Genomic DNA, 18,208 nt, shown 5'->3' with positions numbered 1-18,208 from the left:
GATTAATGACGAAGAGCAGAGGGTGAATGTCTGTGTGGGTTATTCTCCCACCTTTAGTCACTGACCACACACACATACACACACCTCCTCCTGGTGGCCTTTTGTGGTTGTCATGTGAGATTTTGTCACATTAAAACCGCAAACCATGATGTATTCCATTTGCATTTTGTGTGTAATTGTAAAAGGAACAAAATATTGTTTCTGTATAATATTGAGTTAAAACTTTTTTTTTTCTTTGTAGAAGATTCTCCACTGAGTCTCTTGTCTTTCCCAGATATTCTCAGGTGTTCTGAATAAAATCATCCCCCCAGGCATCATGGTGCCACAACCATGTTTTCTCTGGCTTTGTTTCCATCCAACTATCATGCAAATACATTGCGAACTTTTGAAATGTTGCAAAAAAGAGACAAAAAGGGGAAAGTGCGAGTTAGATGTGTTTCCGTCTGCTGGATCAGGATACGCAAGACGTGATTTTTAGAGACGTTGTCGCTACATGTGGGCGTAGTAAACAGGAAGCAGCTGTAAGCTAGCATGAGCCGCACATCTCAGAAAAATGAGAAGAGCTTGCAAATTTTTCTGAGTTTTTTGTCTCTGATCAGGAGAAGATCCACCAGTGGATGGGAAAGTTTGCCATGTCTGAACTTATTTTGCAAATGTGTTTCCATTTCCCCTTTTATCGCATTAAATCTTTTTTGGGAAAGCTAAAAATCACTTCACGCGAGCTTAAATACATTATCAAATTTTCAGAGTACAAGTACGAGTGTTTCAGTTTATGTACTTGCTAAGTTCAAGTACTGATACAGAGAAGTTAGCAAGTTTATATTTATATACTACACAATAACTTCTGAAAACACATTTCTTTTGTCTAGCAATGTGACGTAACGCCTTCCATCTCCCTGCTGGAGGGCAAAACGCTGCCCGCTGACGACGACTACTGTTAGTTTTAGCTGTCAGGTTGTCAAGATAATGCTATGAATATGAAATATTTGTGATATATAAAAGAAAAAGAAATACAGTGCTTTGCTATTTATTGTCAACACTACAAACACTAGATAACAAGGTCCAATGGTGTCACAGTAACATACAACGTATCAATAGGCCTACAGTCCCTGAAACTGTATTAACAAATCACATACACTGGAGCATACCTTTAAAATAAATTAATAACTATAAATATAATCAACAACCAAATAAATACATTTACCTTGAACCATGTCCAAATGATGGATATTTTTACTCCCTCCCACCATCTAACTTCTCTTTTCTTCTTTTTGTTTTTCTGTTGTTTATTTACATATTTGGGTACTTGTCACTGGTATTTTTTTGTTTTAGTACTTCACCCTGGTTGGAACCTGATCAATCTGCTGGTATTAAAGTGAAGGGAGCTGAATTCCTGACTCAGACGAAGACATGTGAGAGATCTGTGACGCCTCTAAACACAGTACATGTCAGCAGGGGCTGCTTAGGTCAACAAGAAATTTGTTTTCACACTCTCACATGCACACGCACGCACACACACGCACGCACGCACACACGCGCGCAGTCATTCCCCTTTTTTCTTCTTCTTCTCTGTCAAATTTCATTTCGGCTGCATATCTTATTCTCCTCTATCCAGCACAAGAACATGCACAATCTTACCAGTTGAAAGCTTCTCCTGCGCTCGCAAAGTCTTTGATGATCATAGTGTTTTCTTGAAGGTATTATGTGTATGTGTTTGTGTAAGTATGATTGTGTGTGTGGCTCTCAGAATAGCTGACAGCTTATGCAGAAAGCAGTTTTTCTGAAGAACTTCAGTGAAGCCATGATTCTGCCCTTTAGCTCACAATAAGGAAGATTTGATGTATTTTCCCATCAGCTTGTTCTGAGACGTACCCGAGTGAACCTGAGGAGAAACACGTCCTCAGCATTATGACATTTACACAGACTTAAAGCTGCATTATGTAGCTTTTTTAAAAAATATGTTTTTTTAAATATATTTGTTAAAATCATCACTGTCGATGTGAAAAAAGTCAAGCTCCTCCCTGAGCTACTATGGCAATATTAGTAAATGCACAGCTCTCTGTCAAAAAGAACCAATCAGAGCCTTTACAGGAAAACTGTTTATCTGCCGACATTGGTGGCCATGCTAACTAGCTTTAGCATTCATGACAGGCTTCGCTGTGGAGAGAAGCTGTAGCGTAGCAGGGTGGGAGGGTGTGAGCAGTGCATACATGAGAGTGACTAACAGCGATAAGACCTTCCTCCTGGCTCTGATTGGTTGTGTCTGACCAGATTTCTTCAGATGACAATAGTAGCACTGGGAGAAGGCAGAGGAGCCTTTGATTTTCATAGATTATCAGTCTCATAACAAACTGTCAACACATATTGACAGTTTTACCAAATACGTAAAAGAATTTTTTTTAACTTGTTTTAACAATAAGTATGTAATAAAAGCTACAAACCGCATCTACAGTATTCCACTCCTTTAGTTTTCACATCAAAACTCGTCATGAGTAAATTAGATGAAGCAAGTTTGAACAGAAACAAAACCAATAAACAAATCTTTTTTTTTTCTTTTTTTAAGCCAGCTGACCAGCAGTGTGCAGCTGTTCAGCCCTTTTCAATGAAACAAAGATGTCAAGGAATATCTGTGCATGTTTTTTTTTTTTTTGGCCTAGAGGGGACTCCTCTCTCCCAGTTTGCATGTGTTGGGTTATTTTCCAGAATATCATCACGTTTGTCCGTTCGGTGGAGCGCCCGACCTCATTGGCCTGCAATCATCCCATTATACGCGCCATGTGTGGGCTCAACGAGAGCCACGAGGAACCGGGCCGTTCATCACAACCCGGGCTCCATGGCGCTGCAAGCGGTTCCTCCTCTTCAGCAGAGACACGATGATGCACATTTCCCTGGCAACGTTATCAGGAAATCTTTTGGCAAGCGTGGGAAGCATACAGGTCAAACAAGCTTTAGAAAGAGCGCTGATTTCTGCAACAATGGCTGCTTTGTGTCGACTCTGTGATGCAAATAATCCAGTAGACACCCAAGACTCTTTTTTTTTTTTTTTTTTTTTAGTAAAGGAATTAAATGCTGAATGCTGCTTCCGCTTAGTACAGAATCACTGGAGTTCTTGTGATAGAATATATTTATGCAGTAGTTTAATATAGAGTGTCTGTTATGGTTTATACAGTAAAACAGTGAAAATTGTGTGATTGTGCTTTTTTTTTTTCCAAAGATTTACTATTTAAATCATTTTTTAATATTTTTTGAAAAATATTTGCAACCTTACAGTTTAGTTTTACATCCATTAGATAAATTGAGCAAATACAAAATGCAGCTTTCTAATAGCGCTGGGTGATAAATCGATTTTTAAACCAATGAACTTCTTGTTTTTCAGTGATGTCAGCACACCCAAGGTCTACATCTTGCTTAAGGATGTTTTTCAGCTTCAACTTATTTGGACTTTGAACTCAGGTCAACTCACAGAAAGGAAGATTGGGAAAAAAGATTTTCAAAATGTTTTCTGTCATGTGTAATTTATTTTTTAACAAAGTGAGAAAAGGAATCAAATAAAATAGGAAATTGGATTTGGTGTGGAAAAATCAGAGATTATTTTAAGCCCTATATCGCCCAGCCCTACTTTCCAATGATTTGATTGGAAAAAAAAAACAAGAAAAAGAGGCCAATGTTGATTAGGCAATAAGAAAGAGAAAGGGTGCAGGTTTTGAAATGGTTTGGTTTTTTTCACTCAGTGCATTGTGAACAAGAACAACACCAGCTGAAAATGATCCCCAGTTGATCTGAGACTACCGGACTATCGGGTGTGAAATCGCCTTTAGTTTTGTAAAGTCCAAATCACCTGCTTTTAAATGTCCACTTAGGCAAAACTTTCTGAAAAGGGAGCTGACAGCTGCAGATCAGCGGGTCACTGTCACCCAGCAGGACTCACACCGACCCCGTCGCTGCTGTCACCTGTCTATTATTATTATACCTCATTAATGCCCTTTGAAATCCTCTGTGAGAAGAATTGCATGAATTATGGATGAAAAGACAGGTCTGTGTGTCTGGCCCCTGCCATCTTCATGTTGCGGTGTGTTTCTCTCTATGTTCTCAGCACATATATGCAGGGATATTAAATAAGAATCGCATTGTAAGCCCTAGATCTTCGTAGGAATCTGCTTACTCCCTCTTTTCTTTTTCTTTTTTTTGGAGATGTTTTGAAGTTTCCATCAGCTTTTAAGGCCCTCTTGGAGCTGCATGTACCGTGTTTCATCGTAATGATGTCTCTGAGGCATATACACACTCTTCTCTGTTTCGTACACACCTGTACATGCCCTCTGTTCTACCCCTGGCTGCGGTTCAGGGCAGTTCTCGGCCCACAGGCTGACAGCGGTGTTGACATACGGCAGGTTTTTAATTACAAAGCTCCCCCTTAAGGCAATTGTTGAGATACTTAACAGATCAAGCAGACAACACGGGGGAACAGAAGGCCTCGTTGTGTCGTATCGGACTGCTATTTGAAAATCTACACTTTTTTTCTTCTTTTTTTTTCAGTAGCTGAAACTGGAGGTAAATGTGGCTCTTTCAGCTTCGCCTTCTATTAAAGGTTATCCGTCTTCCCACACTCTTTTTATCTTCATTTGCATCTGTCCCTCTGTCATCTAGATTTACTGCCACCGTTTATTGAGCTGCATGTTCTTCAATAAACTGCAGAATGGGTTTGCAGTTGCAAAATGCAGCCGGTATACCTTATGCATGTTCAAACCTGCTGTACACCACACATTTCCATGCTTCCTCCTACATTCAGTAGAGAAGTGTTTCATTTTTGGATTCATAGCGTGTCACGTTGTCGTCTCAACCTGCTTACCAGTTATCTTTGCTGTATTAATATTTGCTGTCCACTCGGGTTGCACAATTTTAGTCAATTTTGGGTAAAATCTGCCTTTTCCTCACGCTCGTTTTTCTCGTTAACACTGTCAGTGGCAGTTGCTGTCTTCCATGAAAGGTGGGTGATATGGACTTAAAGTTTTATCACAATATTTTCTGTACTATTGTGCTAACGGTAACAGTGACAATATGGTGTTTAAAAAAGTGTTTTCAACACCATTAATTGGAATTTATGTTGACAACCATAACTCAAAATTCTTATAACAAATTTATGACAATAAATGATACAATATACAATAAGTATAGTTTATCGAGTCTATTGGTACTCTATCCAACAGGCTCAATGTCTTATTGGTAGAAATGCAACTGTGCTCATATTTGTACATTGCTGTTGATTCAGTGCACACATTTACCAAATAATCACAGCTTTGTTTTTTTCTTTAGCGCATGCAAAATTATTATGAGTGGGACGAAATACTCAATACTACGAAGTCCGCCTGGTGACGTGGAACAAAAAGAGAAAAAAAAACTGCCCACGACTTGATAAGTCTTGGCCACAGCCTGTTTAATTCGTGACCAGGATTTGTTATAATTAAGTTATTCCCACAAATTGAACGAGTCGTTCCCATGAGTTAAAGTCATGACTGTAATTCTTTTTTTTTCCCTTTCATGCCACCCGAAGGGCTCCGTACAATGCAACGTTCTGTACCTCAACCTTAAAAGGTCATTCCAAAGCAAAAAGGTTTTCCAGTGTTGTTTGTTTGAAAGGTTTGTCTTCTTTTGGACAATGTGTGGCTGCGTCTTAATCCATAGCTCTTCTGTAATGTCACCAACTACAATTTCCCCAAAATGACGCATACTTAGCCGCTCCCAAGTGGGCGGGACTTATTGCTCCAACGCCTGAATGAGACTCGAAGTCTCCTCTGATTGGTTGATAGGTGATGAACTCTTGCACCATGGCTGAATCATGAATATATGTCATGTAACTTTTTACATCTGTCACTACCATGATTTCTAATTACTTATCACAGCGAGGCAGCGACGTTCATGTTCTCCCTAGCCTGGATGTGAGGCCGCTCTCTTTCATCTTCATCCTCACTCAACTCTCCTTCTTCTTCCTTCCTCTTTCCCATCCTTCTCTTTGTCTCTTCTTTCCACTCACACATCTGCTCCTTGTGCCTTCATCCTTCCCCTTAATACAGTCTAATTAGGTCACCTACTTCTCTCTCCATCTTTATTTCCTTTCTCTTATCCCCAGCCCCCTTTTCTTTTTGTGGTGCTTCATCCATCTATCTTTGTTCACAGCTGAAATGATCCAGAGGCCTGTGCTCTCACCCTCATGTGTGCTTCTGTTTAACGCTCCCCCACATCCAGCAACAGCTGACACATCTAATATTGAAACCAAATTCCCTCCCTCGGCCTCCCCCCTCAGTATTCCCTTATGTTATTTTGCCAGGAGAGCTAAAATAATAAACCCTTGTACCGTCTGCAGAGTGTAATGGAAGCCTTCTTCACCCTGGAAAGAAAAGAGAGACGTGGAGTTGCTCTGGCTGACAGCGGCACAGTGACAGTAGAGCTGACTGGATTTTTTTCTTCTTCTTTTTTTGTTTTTTCTTTTTAAATAACCGTCATCAGAAGTGTTTTTTTGTTTGTTTGGTTTTTTTTTCTATTCGAGAACTGTTATTTTTGAATGCGGCATTTGGTAATGAGCTAAATTTTTTCCTAATGTGACAGGTTTCTCCTCATGCAACGTTCTGTTTGGTCTGTATCGCTGAAAAACAAAATCAGAACGAGCTAAGAGGTTGTTTTTCTAATTCGCGACGCTTGCTTCAGATTGAAGAAGCACTCAGGGCTCTTAAGATAAAGGCCAATGCTGGCATTTATCTGGAAGGAGCAACTTAAACATCTGTGATAGAGCTGGTTTGGTAGTCTGACACTCTGCTGATAAAGTGGGCTCCAACTGACAAGAACCATGAAACCAAAGAGCGCTAATGCTACGTTCACACTGCAGGTCTTGATGCTCAAAATTAAATTTTCTTTTTGTTTTTATTGCCACACATACTACCAATTAACCGATTTCTGTGTGAACGGTTTACGACCCCAAAGCAACACTGTGCAGAACGCTGACGTCACACAACATCGCTCTGTTTACGGAAGTAATAGTGGTCGCCGTTCTTCTATTTTTACTATACGATGTATATTTCTTCACTAATGTTTGAACAAAATGCCTGTAATTCTTTAATGACTAAATGCAATAAATGTGTACATTGAATTATACTTTTCAAAAAATAATCGCCTGTTCTCGAGTACATTTTCTCCTAATGCTCAGCTGCAGAAACAACAAACTGTTTAGTGAAAACGTTTGTTCAATGGTGCTGCAGAATGAGGAAGTAACTAAACATCTTGAAGCCTGAGGTGTTCTGTGTTGGGAAACCGACTCTTTGGAAAGTCTCATAATTTTCTGACAGTACTGTAGTAGGACACAGTATGACAATCCTAAACAACATACGTTTAATGTGACAGACCATCACAATGTGTGCATAATTATGAAGTGGAAAGAAGATGATTTGATTTTTCTTGTTGATGCAGTTACAGCTGCATGTTTTTGGGGTATTTGTGTAGCAACTTTGTATGTCTACTAGCCAAAACTTTGTGACTATGAGATTTTTGAGTTTCCAACAAGATGTTCTACAAACGTTTCTTTTGCTCCTTTTGATTTTGTTGTCTCTTTAGGTCAGTAACTTGGAGGATATTAAGGCCTTTAGAGACTTCTGTCAAAGACATACAGTGTTGTGCACAAACATGTTTTCAAAACAAGCTAAAAAAATGTTTTTATTACATTTGTTCTATCAATAAAGTGTGCTTCATATTTATGTTACAGTTTAAGAATATGTAACCTAAATATGGAGAAGTTGTGGATTTCTAACAGTAACCACATTGTTCCCCAACAGAGATGAAACACTAGGCTTAATATAAATGAGAACTTCCAGCAGTATTTTTAGATGCTTTTAGCTTTTATTCAGATTGATAAAAAGCAGGTGACAGGTCAATAAAATCTGTTGTTCCTGACAGATTAATTAACTAAAGGCTGCTGAGGCTTAACTTCAGTCTTGTTGCCAAGATCTTTGAAAGACAGAGTCATTGTTAGAGTGTAGACAATGCCAACTCCACTCTGGCTCTCAGATTTTAATTGTGTGTGAGTGTGTGTTCTAAGTACAAGCTCTTCTGGCCACTGATCACTCTCCATATACCCGTGATCCTTTTCACCTTCCACACAGACGCACACCGCTATCTCTGGCATTATCTATGGGTACTTTAGAAGGTCTCTGTGCATTTGTGAGGGGGAGGGGGTCACACTTGGCACCCTGGGAGGTCAGGGCAGGGTTGTAGTTGAGGTCACCAGAGGTCAGAGTTGAACATTTCAATCAGCCATCTCCTCATACAGTGTCAGTGTGTTTGAACATGGTTTCCATCAGATGCTTCTCGTCTCTGGAGTTCCAGATAAGAGGCCTTTGAATTGTGCTTTGAACTTTGAGACGTTCGTTTCTTTAACAGTTCAGATCCTCCAGAGCGCAAATTCTATGTCGGGACCATTTTAGAGCTCACTTTTATGACTGTTGGACAGTATTCCAAAAGTTGTCACATAGATTCGGTCAAGGTTGCGAGTCGCTATCATGTTCTTTTTTTCCCTCCATCGTCTGAAACTGTAAGTCATTCGGCTCTGCCGTTGACATTTCCAGGTCGTCTTGACTTTTGTTCGTGACGTTTGCGCAAATCACTGCTGGCATGCCGTAAAACCACCTCCGCACCCAGAACACGAAGCGATCCCGTTGCCTAAACGAGAGGCTCCGCAGTCGTATCTAGTAAAAGCCGCCTTGTAATCAGATTGGTTCCTCCGTGTTGTTGTGTGATTATGTTGTTCGGCAGCCCCCGCTCCACACTCTCTCCACCGACATCTTGGCTTTTATGGGGGGTGGGCTTCTTCTTCCACTTTGTCTGCTGAATTGAAACTAGGCCAGTTCGTCCTCGGAATGACAATTACCATGGGCCAGACCCGCGGCCTGTTCCGAGGCGGGTGGGGAGAGACGATGGGCGACAACGAGAGTCTGAAAGGAGCAAAGACGGCCGGTCTCTGCCAAGAAACTCTGGACGTACAGTCGCTTCCGATGCTCGTTAGTGCAGCTGAGCAGAAGTCCAGGCCTGCGCGAGAGTGGAGGGAGGACTGAGGGGTGGGTTGATGCTGGCACAGGCCGGGGCGGGATGTTTAGAGGCAATGTCTATCTTTAACTTGATTTTTGGGGGTCCTTTTGATGAAGCGCCACAGCTTGGTGGAGAGACCCCCCCCCACCCCCACCTTTCCTCCTTCCATCACCCTTCTTCTCTCCTCCTTGATCTCCATCCCTCGTCTCTCCCCCAATAGTCCCTCTCGTCTTGGCAGTCTTCTGTAGGTCGGTGTGAGGTTGTCAGGCTGGCCCAGATTAAAGGCATTGTCCAAAGGTATTTACATCCGGCCAAACCATATTAAACAGAGATTAGGGGTTTTCACTCCACATTCGAGAAAGGAGAGGAGAATAGAGGAAGGAGTAAAAGAATTGGGAAACTTTCCAGAGACGAGCAAGATTTACAATTTGAGTAGTTTTTGAAACAGCGGAAGAAAAATGTGCTCTTTATTGACGGTGGGGAGGAGATTGATGTTGTTGGTGGGTGGTGTGGTGAGGGGTGGCTCTACAGATCCTGTTTGAAGGTCATGTGATACTGGCTAGTCTGACGGGTTACTGAGCGTGCCAAACGGTTGGCAGACTGTGCCGCTTTTCAGCAGAGGAAGTAGAGGCTAAAGAATCTGTTGGCGGGAGCAGCGAGCAGACGAGCTGCTGCTGCGGACGTCCCAGTCCGTCTATGAGGCTGATGCACATTGGAAGATATTTATAGTGAATTATGGTGTCTTTTAGACATATAAAACAAAAATAAGATGCACACAAAGACTGGCAAATGTATTCACACTGCTTGAGCAGATTTACATTTTCTCATTTTGGAGTTTTCTGCTTTGACACAAAGAAGTGCATCGTCAACTCATGTCAAATTAAGTCTATTTGTTTGTCACCTTTGAGCATCAAGGCAGTTCAACGTGTTTTACATTATGAAAACATTATGCAGTAACCGATTGTGAAACCTCAAACATTATATTGTCAAATGCCATCATCAAAATCATCAAGCAAATATAAGTCAGATATATTGATTAATGTTCTAGGTTTTGTTAATCAAGCAGAGGTGGGTTTTTAAAGGAACTTGGTGTTTCGGATGTTTTGCAGTCTTCTGGAAGTTTGTTTCAATGATAAATCTGAAATTTTATCTTAAAAATGAAAATCTAATCAATGGCAAATGGGAAGTACGACACAAAGTATTCGTCTTCAGAGTTCAGTTTTCATCAAGCTTTCGTAACCAGTAGAGCCACATTTTCCAGAGACTTTTACCGAAGAGACAACTTCACTGTAGAAAAATCAGATTCTATTTAATGTGTTAAACTTGGCTACATATTRCCAGATTTTGACCCAAATTTGGTTCTCATAACTGAAAATAAATTTAGTTTTGGTCGACACCAAAAGAAATTGAAAACTAGATGCTTTTCTTTTAATTCAGCAAATGTGCAAAACCACTTTTATGTTTTGCATCTATTATCCAGCTTACCTACAAACAAACACAAAAAAAAATCTGACTACTGTATTTGTTTGATTTTAGTATTTTTATTGTTATTAATATCATTTTCTTGGCCTGTGGGGACTTTTGACTCAACACCTTTGGCCCACAGCATGACAACAACGTTTGGACACCCTTGGTGTAGAGCCTCTAGAGTCACAGACCCCTGATCCAGGAATTAATAGTTTTTCCCATTCTTTTCAGCAAAAAACAAAACAAAACCTCAAGCTGTTATCAGATTGAATTTAGCACTTCTTTGAAGATCACTTCTCACCTCGTGCCACAGATTCTTAATTACATTCAGATCTGGACTTTGACCAGGAGATTCAAACACATAATTATGCTTTGATTTGAAGTCATTTCATCCATCTAGGATATGTGAAACGTAATGTAAAGGAATTATGGCAGTCCTATTGGGAACCTCTCTGTGCCAAACAGTGCTAGCTGATCAGCTGCAATTTGGATATTTGGAGAACATCCTATGTCTGTTCCGTAAGAGGTGAAGTATTTGAAGCTCGGCAAGGATTAATGAATCAATACATGCAAATTGYATTCATCTGCACTGAGCATATCATCCCCAGTGCCAGCGCCGCCAACGAGTGACGGCTGAGATACATGGAATCCAGCCTTTTACAGTAGTGGAAGCAAACTAATTACCTGCAACAGGCCATTTGTTGCTGAATTGTCTGCCGCTGCTTTGGGAGCAGCCTGCTACGCACATGTGGGAAACACGGCCTTGTCGTATGATTAGTTAAATGTAGTGAGGAGGAGGAAAAAAAAGGGGCCGAGGGTAGCCTGATAAAGATAAATGTCTCCCCAGAGCATCTGGAATCCATCACTTTCAAAGCAGCTTAATCCCAGATATGGCTTTAAATAAGGCATGTGCTGCTGCTTTTCTCCCCGGCTCAATCAAAGTACCTGTTAGGAAAGGAGAAGAAGAAGCACATCAGTACCCCTCGTACACACGTCTAAATCTAAAACGATTACAAAGAGTTTTTAAACTAACGCAGATGTCATTAACAAACATCAAAGCTAGCAAAATGATTTAAAGTGTCATGCTCTGTCAAGGTAAAACCTCAAACTTCAGTGTATTCTATTGGGATTCTATTTCATAGATCAACAGAAAATGAAAATTAGGCATCATTTTCTACATTTATTACAAATAAAAATCTGAAATGTGTACTCTGCGTATGTATCGACTCCCCCGCCAACCTTAATCAATAGAACTATCTCACGAGACATTATGTCACATTACAAGGGTCTCTACCAGCTCCATCCATCTTCCCATCATGATGCTGCCTCAGTGTTCTTCAGAAACAATAATTGGTGCTTATTGATGTCTTTTAACAACAGCTTTCTTCTTACCACTTTTCCATAAGGAACAGATTTGTAGGCAGAATGAGTTAGCATGGGCCTCTAGGCTACGTTTGTGTTGATAGCTCTGCCTGCGTGGGGAATGTGTTGGTAGCTGTGGTGGAAGCATGTGCAGAGCACTGTACATCATGCAGTGTTTCATATAGTAAGTTTAATTAAAAATAAGTGGAAATAAACGATTTTCATTTCAGAATCTCTTTTTGCTGCTAAATTATTGAGTAAATAGACATATTAGCTCAAAAAGGAAAATACTAATTACTAATTATGTAATTCAGCCATTGGTGCAAAGTGTTATTTTACCCATTCATCTTTCCAGTGTTTTCATTCCTGATCATGAAACTTCTTTAGAAAAACTGTAGATGCTGACATTCACATTGGAACGTTTGTATTAGCTGCTACATGTTTAGCATTGAGATGCAACTTTAATCAATTAAGTTCAATCTGTCATGTTTATTTGTATAGCACATTTCAGCAACAAGGCAGTTCAAGGTGCTTTACATTATAAAAACGCAAAAATATAAAAATCATAAAAACCATATAGTCAACCAGTAATCTTTACAGTTTGTCAAGTTTCACATTATTTTCGGCTTGAAAAGCTTAGCTGATATTCTAACTCCATTCAGCACAACTTGAGCACAACAGTCTTTTCCAATGTCCAATCAGATCAGTTTTTGAAGTGGAAATTAACCCCCAGTGGGCTATGAGGAGCGTCTTTGTCAACCGCTGCTGTTGGTGGACGTCGCTTGTGCGTTAGAATTACGGGCAAACCAGAAACACAATACAAAAGTTCCAGGTTGAACTTTAAAAAAGAGACAAAGTGATTAATTGGGTTAAAATTTTTAACATGTTTAAATCTGTCATTAATTAATTTAAATTAATATGATAAAGTCTGGGCTCAATTAAATATGCCAACAACCATAAATTGTTAACTTGACCTGACATGACGGAGTCTATGCTTCTTCCTGTTCCTCCAGAATTTTCTTTTACACAGTCCTTCAGTTCGTGTGTAAGAGGGTGTGTATGCATAAGAGGGATAAGTTTGGAAAGACTTCCCACATAAAGAGGGCTATTTATCCCTAGGGCCGTGGCCTGCCCACTGGCCCCTGGAGAAGTTTGTAGAGGATAAATAAACCTCTTCAGACACACAGAAAAGATGGAGGCTCTGAGCAGCACTTTAACAGACAAACGCACCCCAGTATCTCAGACACAGACGTTGTACTATTCTGAAGGGCTGTTTGTTATGATATTGCTCTGAAAAGGCCAGAGGGGCCAGAAGGGCATGGGCCCCCTTGATTTATGGAGTGACTGTCCGGTCGGGGCCATGGAGCCGCGCATGCAAAACATAGGAGTACCTCGTTTACAATCGTACGTACACACACATATCTGAACCTACATCCACGACAGCACACACACACAGACTGAAAAGTCAGATCTCACACATTGCTTCCAGCTGGCGTTGGGTTCCGGCGATGGTGCCGCAGCCGCTCTACTCAAACAGCTTACACATGCTGCGCCGGACGGCAGAGCAGCGGGAATGTGGAGATGTCGATATGAAGCTGGACGTCACCACAAAGGCAGAACGGGAAGCTTCATTTAGGCTTTGTTCACCTTTGTTTCTCTATCAGACATCTTTGGCATCAGCCATTTATAGTCTGAACACTGCTAATGGGCTGAAGCTGCGTTTTCAGCACAGCAGATTGTGTGTTTGTCAGGACAACTTTGGGCTCAGACAGACTTAAAAGGGATAGTTCCAATTTTTTTTGAGAAGTGAGATTTCTAAAGATTTTAATAGACAATTTCATCATTTTCTGGTGAGTTTGTAGAAAATTAAAGAGAAAAGAATGAACTTGACTGGAGATTCATCGACCCGATATTAATATCCATCAGTCCTGATATTGGGGGGAAAAAAAATCTAGATTGTGTTTCATGACAATGTGCACGATCTGTAAAGGCAGATCTATTCAGTCTAATTCTATGCTTTGTGCTTTGAACATCATGCTTTATTATATTATTTTACATTATACATGAGAATTCCTAATTCCTAATTTCTGAACAATTTTAAAGAAGGTTTGTTGCAGTTTATTTTTGTCAGCTTCAGTTTATTTGTTTAGTTTCCATTGGCTGTTCTACTCCTAATTACACTGACTGAACAAATTAAAGTTGTTTTTCCATGTTTGACCAAGCTACTGAAGTTGCAAGTGTATTTCAGTGAGCTGTTCTGGTGCACAGTTGGCAAATAAATTTGTAATTAAGTACATTTAGGTCCTAAACCTCAGATATTTGTTTTTCTATCAGAAGTGAAAACAGTGGATGAACTCATCCACTGTGAATTCATCAACTGTTTGAATGAATTCATCCAAACAGTGAATTCATGAATACATCCACTGTTTTCAAACTTGAGCCGTCAGTTTTAGATGTTTGATTTTAAACTTTCAAAGTGTATTGTATTGCATTTAGCCACACAAGAGTGTCCGATTCTAATATATTCTCTTCCATGAATTCCCATCTTGGATCTCCTCAGTACAAACACAGATGGGCACAGCTGGCCACACAGCTGCAGTTAGTTCCCCCCCCCCTCATTCCTATAGGGACTGAAAGTGCCCAGATGCTAATTAGGAATTCCTTTATGAATATTTGACCCGGACAGAGCAGCGCATTTCATTGTTTCTCAAAGAGCAGCGGCTTGGTTTCAACCCTGCGGCCTCACGCTACCGGATTTTCACCATGAGGCCGTCTGGACCAACGCTCCACGAGTTGTAGATCTGCCATGGAGCAGTCGAGCGTTCGCAAAATGTGTGGGCCCGTCGAAACCAAAGACACGTTTAATGCACAGCAGCTTTAAAAATCTGCATTTCAAAATTTGGAATTTGAAAGCGACGACGGACATTTCAATCTCTGTGTGACACCTGAGAAGTTGGGATTCTTTAGAAAGTGTTGGGTGTAGCTTTTTGTTTTGCTGCATTTGTTCAGCTTCTAGCAGTGTGTAAACATCAAAGTTGTGAATGAATATTCTTCTTATATGTTTTCCCCAAGATCAAAGCAAAAGATGCATAAATGCATTTCGGCGTCCCGTCTCGCTGCTAACAAATGCTAATTGGATATTTTCTGCTGCTAACGCTGGCACAATTGGAAAGTCTTTTCCAGGAGAATACGTTTTAAAAAAGAAAACGCACGATGAATACTAAGAATGCTGCTGTCTACTCAGAGGAGTTTCACTCCGGTAAGTCCACTACCAGCGCTGACTTTCTGGAGAATTTTAGATCTACCTCACAGAGCCCACTTCTCCACGTTTAAGACCTGAAAATACTCTGCAGCCCTTTTTTCTCAGGTTTCTTTCTCAGACGTAGACAAAGGTAGAGAGTCATTCATGCTGGGCTTGAATTTATGGGCTGTGCGCTGTTACCTCACTGGTTTTTCTCCTCCTGAATGGAGCTTTTTGTTTTAACAAAAAGACATGTTGTAAATCTGCTTGTCGAAGCCGGAGGCCACTGAACAGCCCCATTGGTTTATTATTGACCTAGCATCTCTAGCATGGCTAAAGAGAAATAAGTCTTTTTAATCCTTCAAGCTCTTTGAAGAAACATTTTGAGATTGGGTAAATATTAACTGAGTTAATTCCTCTATGACTTAATGTGTACCAACGCCAAAGTATTTGTGCCTCTTGAACTTTTTCACATTTTATCTGTTTCCAAGCAACCTCCTACTTGGGATTTATTGGGACTTTACATGATAGTCCATTTCAAAGGGACCTGTATTATAAAGTGGAAGGGAATTAAATTTTTCATAAAAGTATTGTGTACTTAAGAACTCACCTCCACCATTTACTTCATTGCTGAACAGCATTCCAGTCCAGTGTAACCTCGCCTGTTTGCAGTTCATTATTCACACACTTGCAGATGTTTCTGTAGAATGTAACTCCAACTTATTAGTGAAAAATTCACAATTGCAGATTTTTTTTTTCTGATCCATGTGTGGCATTTATTTTCCTGCGCCCTCAAGAGTGGAAATAAGGAAGACTATAGGTGTTCAACTGTGTGTCCTGGCTCTAAAATATTCATTACAGCCAGGACTTTACCATGCTAATTTTGATTAATTAATTTGATCTGTTTTTACCCATTAAAATTTTTAATGCAATTAATTGCTTTTTGTGGGGGGGGGGGGTTACAAGTAAAAGTTCAGAGCCGGAACCTTTGTATTGTGTTTCTGGTACGCCCGTAAATCTGTAACACCCACAAATGATAGCGATGGACCACAAAGCTGCTTTTCTTTGCCCAATGGAGATTATTTTTAGCTTCAAAGAACAATCTGATTAGAAACTGGAAAAGACTGTTATGTTCAAGTTGTGCTAAAAAGAGTTAGCTTATCAGCGAAGTTATTCTAGCCTGAAATAGCATCAATGCTAACCATGTAGCATTGATGCTACATGTTTCAATGCTACATGTCCATGTTTCTAAAGTAGTTCTACGAATGATCAGGAGTTCCTGAATCACTGGAAAACCGATTGAGTAAACTTCACTTTCTGATGGTTGAATAGCCTAAATAACAGATTAGAACAAGTAAATGTCTTTTTGAGCTTATGTTTGTTTTATTCAATAATTTAGGAGACATATATGGTTTTTAATATGAAAATGTTGCTTATTTTGTCTCCAAATTGCAAGTAATTAATTAGAGGCCCAGTAACTAACATGATAAAAAAAAATTTATCATGTCTCACCACTATTATGAAGGTAAATTTGGTGTTTGAACTATTAAAATACAGAGTTATAGGTATTTGTTGGAGGAGTTTTTATTTTAGCTATTCATGCTGCTCTTTTCAGATTTATATTTGTATAAATAACCGAAAAAAATGTTAAATTAGTTTTCTTCCACTTAGCAACTGTGCAATACTTTATGCTTACACTAACACTTACTGTCTTCTGGTAGTGGCTGCTCAAGGTTGTTTTTGTCCTTTCTGCCATTTTTAGGAGTGGGTGTCTTTGCCAACATAAATCACATACTTAACATATTCAGGACTGGTAGGGGGTGACAAGGCTTTGGGGGGTGAGGGGACTTGATGGGTTCTGTGTTTTGTGTGCAAACAGGTGCATGTTGAGTAATTTGTTACAGAAGCTGTCGAAGACATGTGGAAGCATGCATGCATTAACTGCCTTACAAGTGGCCTTTGTGTACGACAGAACATTCAACTCAATTGTTGCCATTAGGCCACGTTGATTATTTATGGTCACCGTATTGTGTATTTGAAATATGAACAAGAGGACACACCTCTGATGAATGAACAAAGCGCCTCACTGTCACATCCAAGCGGCTCCGTTCCCTCCATTCTCCGCGCCGGTTGGCGTACTCAGCGAAGTCGGTAAACATGTTGGTTTTTCCAAGCAGGAATAAATGAGGCTTTCCTCACAGCTCACATCTGTCTGCTCTCTGCCTGATGACCTGACGGCAGCTTTTCCTGTTTGTAGCCAAACACCATGACTACGTCTCTTTCTTAAACAGGGTTTGGAAAAAAGGAAAGTGAGGAATTTACTTAAATTAGTATTTAAAAAAAAAATAAAAAAATAGAATGTGGGAGTCAGGATCGTTCTGTTCTTCATACCGATGCGAATAATTTAGGAATGAACATTTGGCAATGTCTGAAACTTATGCTAAATAGATGTGTGTGGTTTATGTTTGTATTGTGTTTGTGTCTGTTGAACTCACCTGGAGACGTGCAGGCTGTCGGACTGCTGTGGATGATTTCAGGGTTTTCTAAAGCTGCGACTTTCCAGTCCAGAATATTTCTGTTGGAGAGCCGGGGAATAGAAGACGTAGGCACAGGGCTCACCATATTTGTTTTAGGCCTTTCTACAAGGTCACATCCACAGACGCAGAGCGTGAAACATCATTGTATGGGGTGAAATACACTTTGTCGGAGGGAAACCCCAGATTTATTAGATCAACAGAAGAATTTGCCAGGCCTGTAATGCAGTTCTGCGAGCTGTGCTCCAGAAAATAGACTATGATTGTTAACAAGTGGAAAACCCAACTGAGGCTGCATTGGTGCAGCAAACTGTGGGTGTGGCTGACATAATCACACATGGAAGTTCAGCAAGAGGTCACAGGATTTGAGTTAATCAGGTTTGCATTTGAATATGCCTTCTATCTGAAAGCCATATTTAAGATTCAACACCAAAAAAAATGTTTCACCTTTTACAAAAATCAATCAAGTTTATTTGTGTGGCACATATCAGCAACATGGCAGTTCAAAGTACTTTACATTGTGAAACATTAAAAAAAA

The 18,208-nt window shown here is 40.1% G+C and overlaps 1 protein-coding gene across 10 annotated transcripts in view; it reads left to right on the top strand.

Moving 5' to 3' along the window:
* The window catches only part of fgfr3 (fibroblast growth factor receptor 3), a 78,822-nt gene that overhangs the window by 11,972 nt on the left and 48,642 nt on the right, over positions 1-18,208 (top strand). The gene's annotated exons all lie outside the window — the stretch shown is intronic.

The sequence above is a fragment of the Poecilia reticulata genome, linkage group LG22 (assembly GCF_000633615.1).
Source record: "Poecilia reticulata strain Guanapo linkage group LG22, Guppy_female_1.0+MT, whole genome shotgun sequence".
NCBI classification, from domain to species: Eukaryota; Metazoa; Chordata; class Actinopteri; order Cyprinodontiformes; family Poeciliidae; genus Poecilia; species Poecilia reticulata.
This window is presented reverse-complemented; position numbering and strand designations above follow the sequence as displayed.